At 46.2% G+C, this 12,178-nt stretch overlaps 1 protein-coding gene across 2 annotated transcripts in view; it reads left to right on the top strand.

Moving 5' to 3' along the window:
* Positions 1 to 12,022: 12,022 nt before the first annotated feature.
* The window catches only part of Unc93a (unc-93 homolog A), a 31,658-nt gene continuing 31,502 nt past the window's right edge, over positions 12,023 to 12,178 (top strand). For both annotated transcript variants that reach the window (XM_087895997.1, XM_087895986.1), the window contains exon 1: positions 12,023 to 12,127. The gene's annotated coding sequence lies outside the window, so the exon portion shown is untranslated. The remainder of the gene's footprint in view (positions 12,128 to 12,178) is intronic.

Below are 12,178 nucleotides of genomic sequence, written 5' to 3'. Positions count from 1 at the left end.
GAGGAAGCTCAACATTTTTCTTCTGGAAACCTCTCCTCCCACTTTCAGTTACTCTCATTTCCCTCTTCCCTCAGTTCCCGACATTTCTGTAATAATTCTTGATGAATCTTGCTTCTGTTTTGTATACAGCCACAAGAGTCTGTTCTGGGCCACTCTTTGGTAACTCTGAGTGTCTGGCAACCTAGGTTCTTGGTGCTTGCGCAAGCGAGTCTTGACAGGTCTCTTCCTTCTCAAAAGTCGTTAGGGAGGGAGGGAATGAATGGTGTTTTCCTGTATAGGCAAGGAAAGGGTACTCTCACAATCTCACAGTGACTGGATTGGCTGTCTAGGTCCCAGCTCTTCCCGGGGCCAAGCTTCCAGATGTAGGTGACACTGTGGCCTTGTGGGGACAGAACCCTAGGATGTCTGTGCCATCCACCATGATTCTATGCCAGGGGAGCAACCTTGTGTTCGGAGGCCAGATGTGGCTCCTAGGAACACTAAGGACCAGTTCGAGAAAAGCACTTTATTTATCCCCAGTTTCTTCAACCTTGCACAAATAGCATTTATCTCTCCATTTTACAGGCAAAGGGACCAAGTCGAATCTGTCTCCAGAACTCACTAGAGACAGTTCTGCTTAGTTGAGGAAGTTGGGTGCATTGTCCGCTCCCCGTGATGCTCTGAGGGCCAGCTTTTCCTGTCTTCCTATGTGTTTGCAAAATTTCCTTAGAATGCTGTAGTAGGCATTTCCTGGTCGTTCCAACTTTCAGAAAGGGAAAATAAATCCCACTCATGCTTGCTCTAGATTTGAATTGTCAACGATGGGGAAGAATTTAGACGGCCAATCTCCAGGAAGGAAAGGACTTTGCAGCCACCCAGAAACTCTGAGGACAAGGGCTTCAGCTCATTAAAAGAGACATTGGGGGTGAAGGAGTGGGGGGGATCTCTGCCTTGTGCTGACAGTGCTTGGTGTGAAACACTGAATCACTCTGCCCAGACTATAGTGGAAAGGCTGTGGGGTGACCTTTACCGTGGCCACTGAACATTTGGATAATAGTCCTTCCTTCCTTCTTTCCTTCCTCTCTTCCTTCCTCCCTCCCTCCCTCTCTCCCTCCCTCCCTCTCTTCCTCCCCCTCCCTCCTCTTCCTCCCTTCTCTCCTGCTCTTCCCATCCCCTTTTCTTTCTTCTGCTAAGGATCGAGTCCAGGGCTTTGTGCACACTAGACAGGTGCTCCACCACTGAATTTTATCCCAAAACCCTCTTTTTATTTTTATTTTTTAACTTTGAGGCAGGAGCTCAACAAGTTGCCCAGGCTGGCCTTGAACTCACTCTGTAGCTTAGTCAGGCCCTGAACTTTCAGTCCTCCTGCCTCAGCCTTCCCAGGAGCTGGGATTACGGGTGTGTACCACCATGTCTCAACTTTCTTTTCTGTTTTATATGTGAACAGGGTTATAGAGTGTGACCAAAATAAGTCTCTCCAACCCTGAGAGCTGCAACCTTTAGGAAAAGTCACCTGTGTAACTGGTCACCCGTGTAACTGGCAGATGTTTTCTGAAATTACCTGGCGCAAGTGAGAAGAAAACACAGAACACGCAGCAAACCCGCTTAGAAGTTTATGTGTGTGTGTGTGGGGGGGTGCAGGCCTGGTGAGGTTGGTGTGCAGAGAGGGTGGCTGAAGATGGTGCCTCCAGTATTTAAAGGCTGCCTAGTGCATACACACAGGGGGATGAAGTGGCTGCTTCATATGCAGACACAGTGCATGCATGCAAGGGCCCACATAGCTGCGTCGTACATAGATGATGCAACCATGCTGCATGTGGGTCATGCGGGGTCCTATAAGATTCCTGGGACCATTAGGCACTTCTGCCTGAGGGATTGTCTGCACAGCATGGCCCTGGAACCTGTAAGTGTCAGCCATGTTGTGTGGCTGAATCATTACATTCAACCCTTTTGTTTATTATAAAAATATTGGAGTTTGAGATTTTTAATGGGTGGAAATGGGGCAAAAATTTGGGGAGTTTGGGGTTTTAATGGGTGGGAATGGGACATTGTAAGGTCTTTCGAAGACTGCTTTTTGCTAATTTTATGGGTGTCAGAGAGTTGAGATGCTTGACCATGTCCTGGGGTGGCTGATTACTTCTGTGTTTTTTCCGGGCTCTGTGGAACTGGCTGGCTGGCAGCTTGGACCTTAGAAGATGCTGGAAAGACAGAAAATTATGTCTAGAAAAAAAGTTTAGATCCTGGTGACTAAGGGAAGAGAGTTCCAAGATGGTAAATAGAGGGTTTTTGTTGGGGGAAGTTGGAGGAGGAAATTTCCCAAGGGTTCCCGAGACCAGAAATGATAAGGGAAGAATTAAATAATAATTATTCTGGGCGAGTCTGGTCTGCTTAGATAGGTCCAATTGGCTGCTTGGAGCTTATGAAAAAATTTTGAAAAGAAATAAATTTTATACATATTAAAAGCTTATGATAATGATGATAAAGTGTTGTAATGAAAGACGATGGGAAGGAGGGAGGAAAAGAAGGGGGAATTATTAGAAAAGGGAATTATTAGACCCCTCAATGTTTTACCTGAAGCAAATCTTAAGGCGCTTGTTCTCTTTAGCATCAATGGTATTACCTCAGCATCCAGGGGACAATGTTGCAGTCAGTGATAAACCTGTTATGTTAAAGTCTGTTCTATGAGTTTTTGGAGTCTGGGCCTGTGAATGTCCCCAAACTCATTATTTTTCTTACCACCTGGGCTCTTGGCAATCCTTGCACCACCAGCTCTATGTGTAATGATGGTTTCTGTGATAACAGCTGAGTGGTGAACTGGAAATTTAAGTGTGCACTGGAGATACAGAGAAGTTGGTAAAGCAGACAGGAGAGAGAGGAAAAGGGAGAATGTATGGAGTTTTTGGCATGTGAGTATGGTGATGAAACTTTTACTTTTCTGGAACTGGAGAAAAAGTGGCTGATCTTGGTGTCCTCTGGAACTTAAGGGAACAGGGCCCTGTTTGAGTTACCGTATATGAGGGTATATATATATATATATATATATATATATATATATATATATATATATTGAGCTGGAAGAGTGAAAGGTTTAAGGTGAGACAGGTGAATCCAATGAGAGAGTCCCTTGAGCTTGGCAGCTGTGGGAGTTACAAGAATTACTTTAAAGGGGTCCTGCCATTTAGGGGGAAGGGGTGAGGGGCATTGGTCGGGTCGGGTGCGTGGGGGGGGTAGGGGGAGAATAGTACCTGACCTCCTATTTTAATCGGCGGTGGGCATGAATTAACACATGGTTGAAGTAGTCGGTAAAATCCCAAGGGAGCGAAGATGGGAAAACAGTGGAGTAAGAAGGTGATCAAGAAGGGAAGAGGTTTTAGGTGAGAGGCCGGGGGTTAAAACCAGCCTCCCATACATGAGTTCAAAGGGCGAGATGGAAAGGGGGCTTTTGGGGAGAGCCCTAATCCTTAGTAGGGCCAGAGGCTAAAGTTTTACCCAGTCAAGGTGAAGCTCCTGTGACATCTTAACAAGAACATTTTAAAGGAATGGCTAGTTTGTTCCACCTTCCCTGAAGACTGAGGATGGTGTGGGATATAAAAATGCCGGGGAATGTTAAGAGCTTTAGATAAAGTTTGAGAGACTGGGATTCCAAACCGGGGGATAATTTCTCAGAGAAGAATATCGGAAACTGTCTGGGCCTTCTTGTTAGTGGTGGGAAATGTTTTAATTCACCCAGATATAGTGTCCACCAAAACAGGAGATATTTAACTCATCTGACTGTGGGCATATGAGTAAAATCAAGCTGCCAGTCAGTTCCTAGAAGAGAGCCCCTGGCCTGGTGAGTGGGAAAAGAGAAGGTATGATATTTGGTCTTGGGATCTTGTAATTGGATAATGATGGGAGAATAGGGTTTAGAGGGGTTTTGGGTGTCCGCCTGAGAGTCTGGTAGAGGAAAAGACACACTGGAGCTGGGACGTTGGGCTAGAAGGAGGAGGAGGGGAGCTATTGGCAAGTCTAAGGTATGGTGAAATGGAAGCTCCTACTTTTGCAAAAAAAAAAAAAATCTCTTCCTGTAAGAGGTACTGGCCAGGTTGGCATGACTGAAAATGAATGAGTGAGATAAATACACCTACAACACAGTTAAGCAGTGGAGTCTGCTGAGGTAGATAAAGCTGTCCCTCAACCTGACAATAGGGAAACTAGAAGGAGAAGTAGGCCCCCAGAATTCCCTCAGTACCAAGTATGTGTCTCCAGTGTCCAAGAGAAAGGAGATGGGCCATCCTGATACGGTGATGTTAACCCATGGCTACCTGTTACAGATAACAGCTGTGGTCGGATCAAAGGAGTCCAGGCACTCACACTTGTCCATGGCTAGACCTAGAAAGTCAACTTGGGAATTTTCTGGGTTAGATGTCTCCATGCCACTATGTGCATGAGGATAATCAACTGCCCAATGTCCTTCCCTATGGCATCTTGGACAAGGTCTCGTGGGACCAAGATGAGGATTAGTGATGGGGAAACTCTGTTAACCAATCACATTGAATTGGGGGTGTGGCGACCTGGGCCCCAGGGAAGAAAACCTGGGGATCCAGGTGTGCTCACTCTCTGCGTGCAGTGTTTGCCCGACCCATTTGGACATCAAAACTTTTAATCTGGTCGTGTGAGTTTTCCCGTTTTCAATTATTAAACTATATCTATTGTTTTGAGCTGGTCTAGTTATTTTAGCATACCAGTCATATATGCTTTCACTTGGTGCATATATATATATACATATATATACATACATATATATAAAATTACCATATTGCGGTGTACATTTCTACCTCTGATTAAGATACTTATATCTTGTTTATGTAATGATATCCATTGTTTACATTTGAAGGTCATTGTCCTCATTTATTGCACAGTTGTTTATTGTCTTAGTTTTTAAGTTAGATAGATATTGAGAATTATAGATCAATAGTCATCTATGTTTGTCATATTTATATTTAGGCTAATCAGGTTCTTTAGATACTTAGAGATTATATTCAGTATAGATAGTATAATCTTCAACCTCTTCAAAGAGCTATAGAAAATGGCCTTTAATCTAACATAGAGTTCCATGGTAGTGAGACACAATCACTCCTGGCAACACCGCTCTACTCCCGAGAGAATGCTGAGCATCAAAGACACTCCACTTGGAGCCTTTCTTCTTGACAGAACTGACCTTTGGGCAAAGAAATGCCCATACCTCAACCACTGACAGAGATACAGAGTATCAGTAAATGGATAAAACAGGACTGTCATATCCTGCCAAGACAGGGTAAGATAGTTCTGAAAAGTTTCTTGCCTTTGAAAATGGTATGTCAGTTACATTAGGCCTTAGCTAAAGTTGGTTACCTCAGCATTGCAAATGAGATTTTAGGTGATTGCCCAGGTAGTCAGTTGTCTCTTTCATTTGTTGCACATATTGGAAGTTTCTTGATTATGCTTCCTGTTGACTCAAGTAATATTACTTCCCTTCTCAGATCTTTGATGGAGTTGAAGATTAGATAATTGTAGTTACCCTCCTCATGATTCAGCTAAACATAATTTCAACACATTATTTAGACGCCTTGAAATAGAATGCTTAGTAAAACTTTTGTTATGCATTTCTTTCTTAATATTGTTTATTGTTTGTAATTTTATATTTGGTATCTATTCCTATTGTATATAGTTGTATTAGGTTTGGATCAATCTTGTTTAGACAAAGGGGGAGATGATGGGGAAACTCTGTTAACCAATCACATTGAATTGGGGGTGTGGCGACCTGGGCCCCAGGGAAGAAAACCTGGGGATCCAGGTGTGCTTGCTCCCTGCATGCAGTATTCGCCTGACCCATTTAGACATCGGAGCTTTTAATCTGGTCACGTGAGTTTCCCCATTTTCAATTATTAAATTATATCTGTTGCTTTGAGCTGGTCTAGTTATTTTAGCATACCGGTCACATACGCTTTCAGATTAGGGCATGCTCGGGCCCAGTCACCAGATTACCACATTTCAAACATGAGCCTGGTGATTCTTGAGCCCTGGGCGGGGGGGTGGGGGGCAGCACAGACAGTACAGATCGGGTGGTCTGTCACCTAGCATGTGACAGCGATGGTTTCAGGCTCTGTCATTCATTGCATGGTACACCTTAAAAGCCAACTCTAAGACTTCTGCCTGTGGGGTCAAGGGGCAGACTTTCTCCAGACATCTAAGTTTAGCCTTAATGTCAGGGTAGCACTGAGAAAAAAATTATTCATGAGTAACTGTCTGTCTTCTGTGGTTTCTGGATCTAAGTTAGTATATAGTGCTTTGGTGAGGCATTCCAAAAATGCAGAAGGATTTTTCTTCATATCTTAAATGGCCTCTGAGTTTATAATAATACACTTATTATTGCTTACTGGCTTGAGGACTGCCTTATGGAGACCTGCCAGAAGGCAAGTCAAAAACCAGTCCCTAGCTAAAATTCCACCTGGGGTGTTATAATCCCAGTGTGGTTCCTGCTCAGGACTGCCTCTGCCCCAGGAGGGTGTGTTGCATGTGTTTGGTGAATCTCGACTGCATGTAGTCTGGCCTGCTCCCAAACTCTCCTGTGTTTTTCAGGAAGTAGGTTATTAGATAGGATCATATAGATGTCATGAAAGGTGAGATTATAAGACTGGGACTTAGAGCTTAGATAGTAAAAGACTTGGATATAAGGAAACTCCTTCCATTTGCCTGTGTGCTGACAGTAGTTAGAAAACTCCTGTAGAATATCAGGATCAAAGGTGCAGTTAGGGGGTCACTTTAAATTGTTATCCAAATTGTAAGGAGGTCATTTTTTGAACAAAGATGGACAAGTCTGGAAATCTGTAATAGGACATTAAGGCCTGGGATTTTAGGGTCTCTAAAAGGCATCCCAGGAGGAAGGCTGGATTGATGGTCTTGGAAGGCTTGCTATCATAGCTGAAACCGTGAAAACCTGCGGAAATAGCAACACCACAAGGCTTATAGGGGGACGTCTCCCCTCTATAGGTGGGGTGTGATGGCAGTGAACACTGCAGGGCTTGTAGATAAGCGTCCTCTATCTACAAGTGGGGTGCTACAGCCTGACTGACTTGGCTCCAGTCCAGGTGACTGGGAAGCCAGAGAGGCTAGAGACAGAGCGGTCTCTCACAGCGGGGACCACTGACAAGTGGTAGAAAAGAAAAGAAAAGAAAAAAAGAGAAAGAAAAATCCAAGGGACCCTGGGCTTCCAGTCACGGGAGAACTGACCCTGGGTCATCCAAACATGATTTCAGCTAAGGGAAGCAATCCAGAGATGAATGTCAGTGAAGGGCTCAACTGTAGCTTGAAGGCCGTGGTTGGGGACCGTCCCCCCATTTCTAGGAACACCAGAAGATTTCCAGAAGCTCAATGGTCAGTTCCTCGGGTTCAGAGAAGCTGACCAGAATGGGAAATCTCACCAATTGAAGCCGGTACTGTGTGTAGAGGCCATGCTCAGGCATGCAGTTATTGTGGAAAAAAATACCTGGTTCTGGATCCTGACCCCGGGAGAGGAGCTCAGGGTGGGAGAGCCTCCCGAGTCTCATGGCATCAATGAAATTGCCTGGCGCGAGTGAGAAGGGAACATGGAACACACAACAAACCCGCTTAGGAGGTTATTGGGGGGGGTGTGAATGGGCCTGGTGAAGGTTGATGTGCATAAAACACACAACAAACTCACTTAGGAGTTTATTGGGGGGTGTGAATGGGCCTGGTGAAGGTTGATGTGAATGGAACACACAACAAACTCACTTAGGAGGTTATTGAGGGGGTGTGAATGGGCCTGGTGAAGGTTGATGTGAATGGAACACACAACAAACTCACTTAGGAGTTTATTGGGGGTGTGTGAATGGGCCTGGTGAAGGTTGATGTGCAGAGAGAGAGAGGACTGAAGATGGTGCATCCACTCTTTAAAGGTCACCTAACGCATGCGCACAGGGGAATGGTTGTCCTGGTTTGTTGTCTGTTAGTGCTATGAAACTTTCTGACCAACAGCAACATGGGAACATGGCCTGGATCATATGGTGACCATCACTGCTTGACAAAGTCCTGTGACCTGGACCACATGGCGACCATCACTGCTTGACAAAGTCCTGTGACCTGGACCACATGGCGACCATCACTGCTTGACAAAGTCCCGTGGCCTGGACCACATGGCGACCATCACTGCTTGACAAAGTCCCGTGGCCTGGACCACATGGCGACCATCACTGCTTGACAAAGTCCCGTGGCCTGGACCACATGGCGACCATCGCTGCTTGACAAAGTCCCGTGGCCTGGACCACATGGCGACCATCGCTGCTTGATGAAGTTCTAGCATTTTGACATCACAGACCATACTTCTCCAGTAACTTTTAATTTCATTTTTAATGATTCTCATGACTAATACCTTTCCCTTTGGAAAATTTTGGATGGGCTTGGGTAAAGGAAGAAAATGTGTACATTGGTAGCCTCTTTAAACAAAATAATGTTTTGGGAAAAAAATTTCCCACCACTGTGGAACCAGCAAGTCCACTGCTCCCTCCTCATTACACCAAGAACAGGAATGTTAGGGATTTACTAGACACACCTGGTACCAAGGATGAACTGCCGGCCTACAGTTCAGATGTAGAGCCTGGGGCAAATGAAGGCAAGAGTTCTGTTAATCAATACAGAACAATTGGAATGGTAGGGCACCAGAAAAGAGTAAGACATTAGGACCTTCCCTTTAGGGAGCGTTCTGAGGGAACAGGTCCACGGAGTAAGACCAAGAGTAGTTTCCAGTCTGCTCCTTGCAGGTCCTTCTCCCAAGGTCAGGCATTTAGATAAAGGTCTCCATTCATTCCCTTGGGAGGAAGTTAAGGCCCTGCCATTAACACTGGTGCCTATTGTCAAGGTCAATGCTAGACTCCTCAACCCCTGACCTGAAGCCACACCCCAGTTCACAAGCTCCCTGACCCCCATTTAACCCTATGTGCAACTATAGAGTATAAATGGTAGAATCTTTTATCATTTAAACACTGCTGGCCGCCATCCTGATTTTCCCCCAGATCCTGTCCACCCCAACTCCACACATTCTCTTTGGGACCTGAGCCCTCCACCCGCACCCCTACCTCATTCCCCACTCCCCCACCCTGGCAGGGAAGAAGGAGTTTATCTCAGCCTACACTTCTAGGTCTCAGCCCATCATTATGGGAGGGCAGGGCAGGAACTAAGCCGAAACCGTGTAGGATCACTGCTGGCTGGCTTTGCCCCCCACTTCCTCTCTCCCGCTTCTGTGTGTGCATGTGTATGTGTGTGTGCGTATGTGCTATGTGGTCTCACTGTGTCACCCTGGCTGGCCTGGAACTTACTATGTAGTTCAGCTATTGGCACCTACCAGAATCCACCTGCCTCAGCCTCCTGAGTGCTGGGATTAAAGGTTTGCATCATTGTGAGAAATGTATTTTGTGTTTTATTTCTGTCAAAGGCAACTACATGACCAAGGGCCAAGCTTCCATAAATCTCCCCCAACTTTTATCTTCTCATCTTGGAAAACGTTTATGCAGACTTTTAATTCTCCCCCACCTGGTGTTTGTTTATAAAAGACCCCACTATGCTCCCAGAGTGCAGTGGTCTGGAGTAGTCAGTTAAGATGGCGGTAAAGTCACCTATGTAACAGAGTTAACACTGGGGAACCAGGCAGGGAATACCTCAGTAAAGATGGTGGAACTTGGTCACCTGACCTGCCTCTCAGTTAGGATGGCAGAAAAGTCACCTGACCTCAGTCAAAATGGCAGCGGTCACATGTTGTCTGGAAGAGAGACCTAGAGGCGTGATCCACCCTGTCGCTAAGCCACCATGCCTCAAGCCACAGCAGGGACCAAAAGGCTGGAATTGAAAACAGCCGCCTCATGGGTCTGACCAATCTTGTCGGCAGCAGTAGCGGTGGCAGGGACAGTTTGAGGAAAAGCAGAGCCTGTGGAGCCGGTGAGACACTGCAGAGTGAGGGTTTATACTATAGCCGAAAACAGGAAAATGGTGACACCACAAGACTTATAAGGTGACATCTCCCCTCTATAGGCGGGGTGTGGAATGGTGGTGAACACCGCAGGTCTTGTGTGGTCTTGGCTGTCCACTGCCGCCACTTGGGGACCTGCAGCATTTTATTTAAACCATAACAGTGCCATGACATAAAACATTTCCAATCTCTGGGTGGGGATGGCACATGCCTTCAATCCCAGCACTTGGGAGGCAGAGGCAGGAGGATCTCTATGAGTTTGAGACCAGCATGGTCTACAGAATGAGTTCCAGGACAGGTTCCAAAGCTACAGAGAAATTGTCTCGAAAAACCAAAAGCAAACAAAACCAAATCAAACCAAAATCAAAACCAAACCAAAACAACAACCAAAAACAAAAAAAAAAAACAAAACCAGAACAAAAACATTTCCAATCAATTTTCTTGGTTTTGGCACAAGAGAATTTCCATGTTGATCAAAGACTTTAGAGTTAAGAATAATCACAACATGAAAGAGGGGAGACAGCCTCATTGATAAAGTATTTGCAATACAATCGTAGGACCCGAGTTCAGATCCCCCAAAGTCATATCAGAAAGCTTGGCACAGTAGCTGTCCTGTAATTCCACTGCTGGGAGACAGAGACCAGAGGATCACTGTGGCTTGCTGTCCAGCCAGCTTCAGGTTCAGTGAGAGACCCTGCCTGAAAAAATAACAGGGAGAGTAGAGGATGGCACCTGACAGAGTGCCTCCATAAACATATGTATATAACTGCACACCACACCACACAAACCACACACACACACCCCACACACCACATACCATACACACACGCCCCACACTCCACATACCATACACACATACCACTCACACACACCATACAAACCACACACATACCCCCCCCCCACAGACACACATATATACCACACCACACCCACACACCACATACCATACACACACCACACAAACCACACATACACACACACAGTAGCAACAATAATAAAATTTAACACAATAAGCTGTGTCTTCCAGCCAGCAGGCAGACAGTCAAGACCCATGAATGGCGGTGCTAGGAACTGCAGAGAGCGTGAGGGGAGCTGTGAGAAGCTCTGGGGGAGCACTCAGGCTCTGGGAGGAGCTGTGTGGACTGCGGAGAGGAACACGTAGGGAGCAGACCTATGCTGTGGGCTGGGAGGGAGGCAGAGCAGCCTTGAGGTCAGCGGCTCAGAGCCCGCATCTCACAGGGACTCGCTCAGCGGTCCCCTGGCTGTAAGCCTCTTCTAAGTTACACGCAGCTGGTAAAAATGGCACAGGATTATGTCTGCTTCTGGAAGCAGCATGCTGACCAGGAGTGGGCTGGCTACCAGGTAAACTATGTTAGCTGCATGCAGTGTGGTAGCCACACAGCATCACGGAAAGGGAGGCGGACCTGCATCACATCCAAATACAGCAAAGAACTTTCATAAATTAAAATGCAAATAGCAGGGGAGGTAGGGAATAATTTGACTTCTATTAAAAGTAAAAACAGACAAACCTGTCTATGAGTTAAGAGACAAACAGCAGGAAGATATCAGAAAATGCAATCTTGTCCTTCTGCCTATCTGCAAAGGTCAGTGATGTGCCAACTCCTCCTTGCTTCACCAGGCTTCTACCTTTTTCTAGTCTCCCATCTGACTCCCTGTCTGCCTCCTGCCTCCATCCAGGTTTGCAGTAGGCCCCAGGCTCGATTGCTTCAGTTGCTTGGAACATGCCCTCAAGTTTTAAGTCATATGCCAGCTCTCTAGACCAGCTTCAGAGCCCTCTGCAGGAACAACCAAACTTGTAAACCCCTTGGGAAGGAATGCCACAACACAGACTACGGTAACGCCACCTCCCACTGGATGAGAAGTCCACAAAACCGAAGACCAAGCCGATCCCCAGCATTGCCTCTGGCCCCTGGCCACAACACTGGCACTCAGTAAAATGCCAGTGTGTCCTTCTAAAGAGCATTCAGGGAAGTAGGTCAAAGCAGGGAGACAAGGGTCCCACAGAGAAGCCCAAATAACAGTCCAATCACGGCGCCAGCTTGTGCCCAGCGTCCCCAGTGGAAGTTGCATTTTATGGCTTTGGAAAACATTCTGCCAGAGTGACCCCAGAAATGCAACTGGTTTCAGGTAATAGACAAACAAACGCGGGCTTCTGACCGAAGTCTCTGAAGTGAGTGT

The sequence above is a fragment of the Myodes glareolus genome, chromosome 1, assembly GCF_982192425.1.
Source record: "Myodes glareolus chromosome 1, mMyoGla1.1, whole genome shotgun sequence".
Lineage (NCBI taxonomy): Eukaryota > Metazoa > Chordata > Mammalia > Rodentia > Cricetidae > Myodes > Myodes glareolus.
The sequence above is the reverse complement of the archived record's forward strand: the minus strand, read 5'-3'. Positions and strand labels throughout refer to the sequence as shown.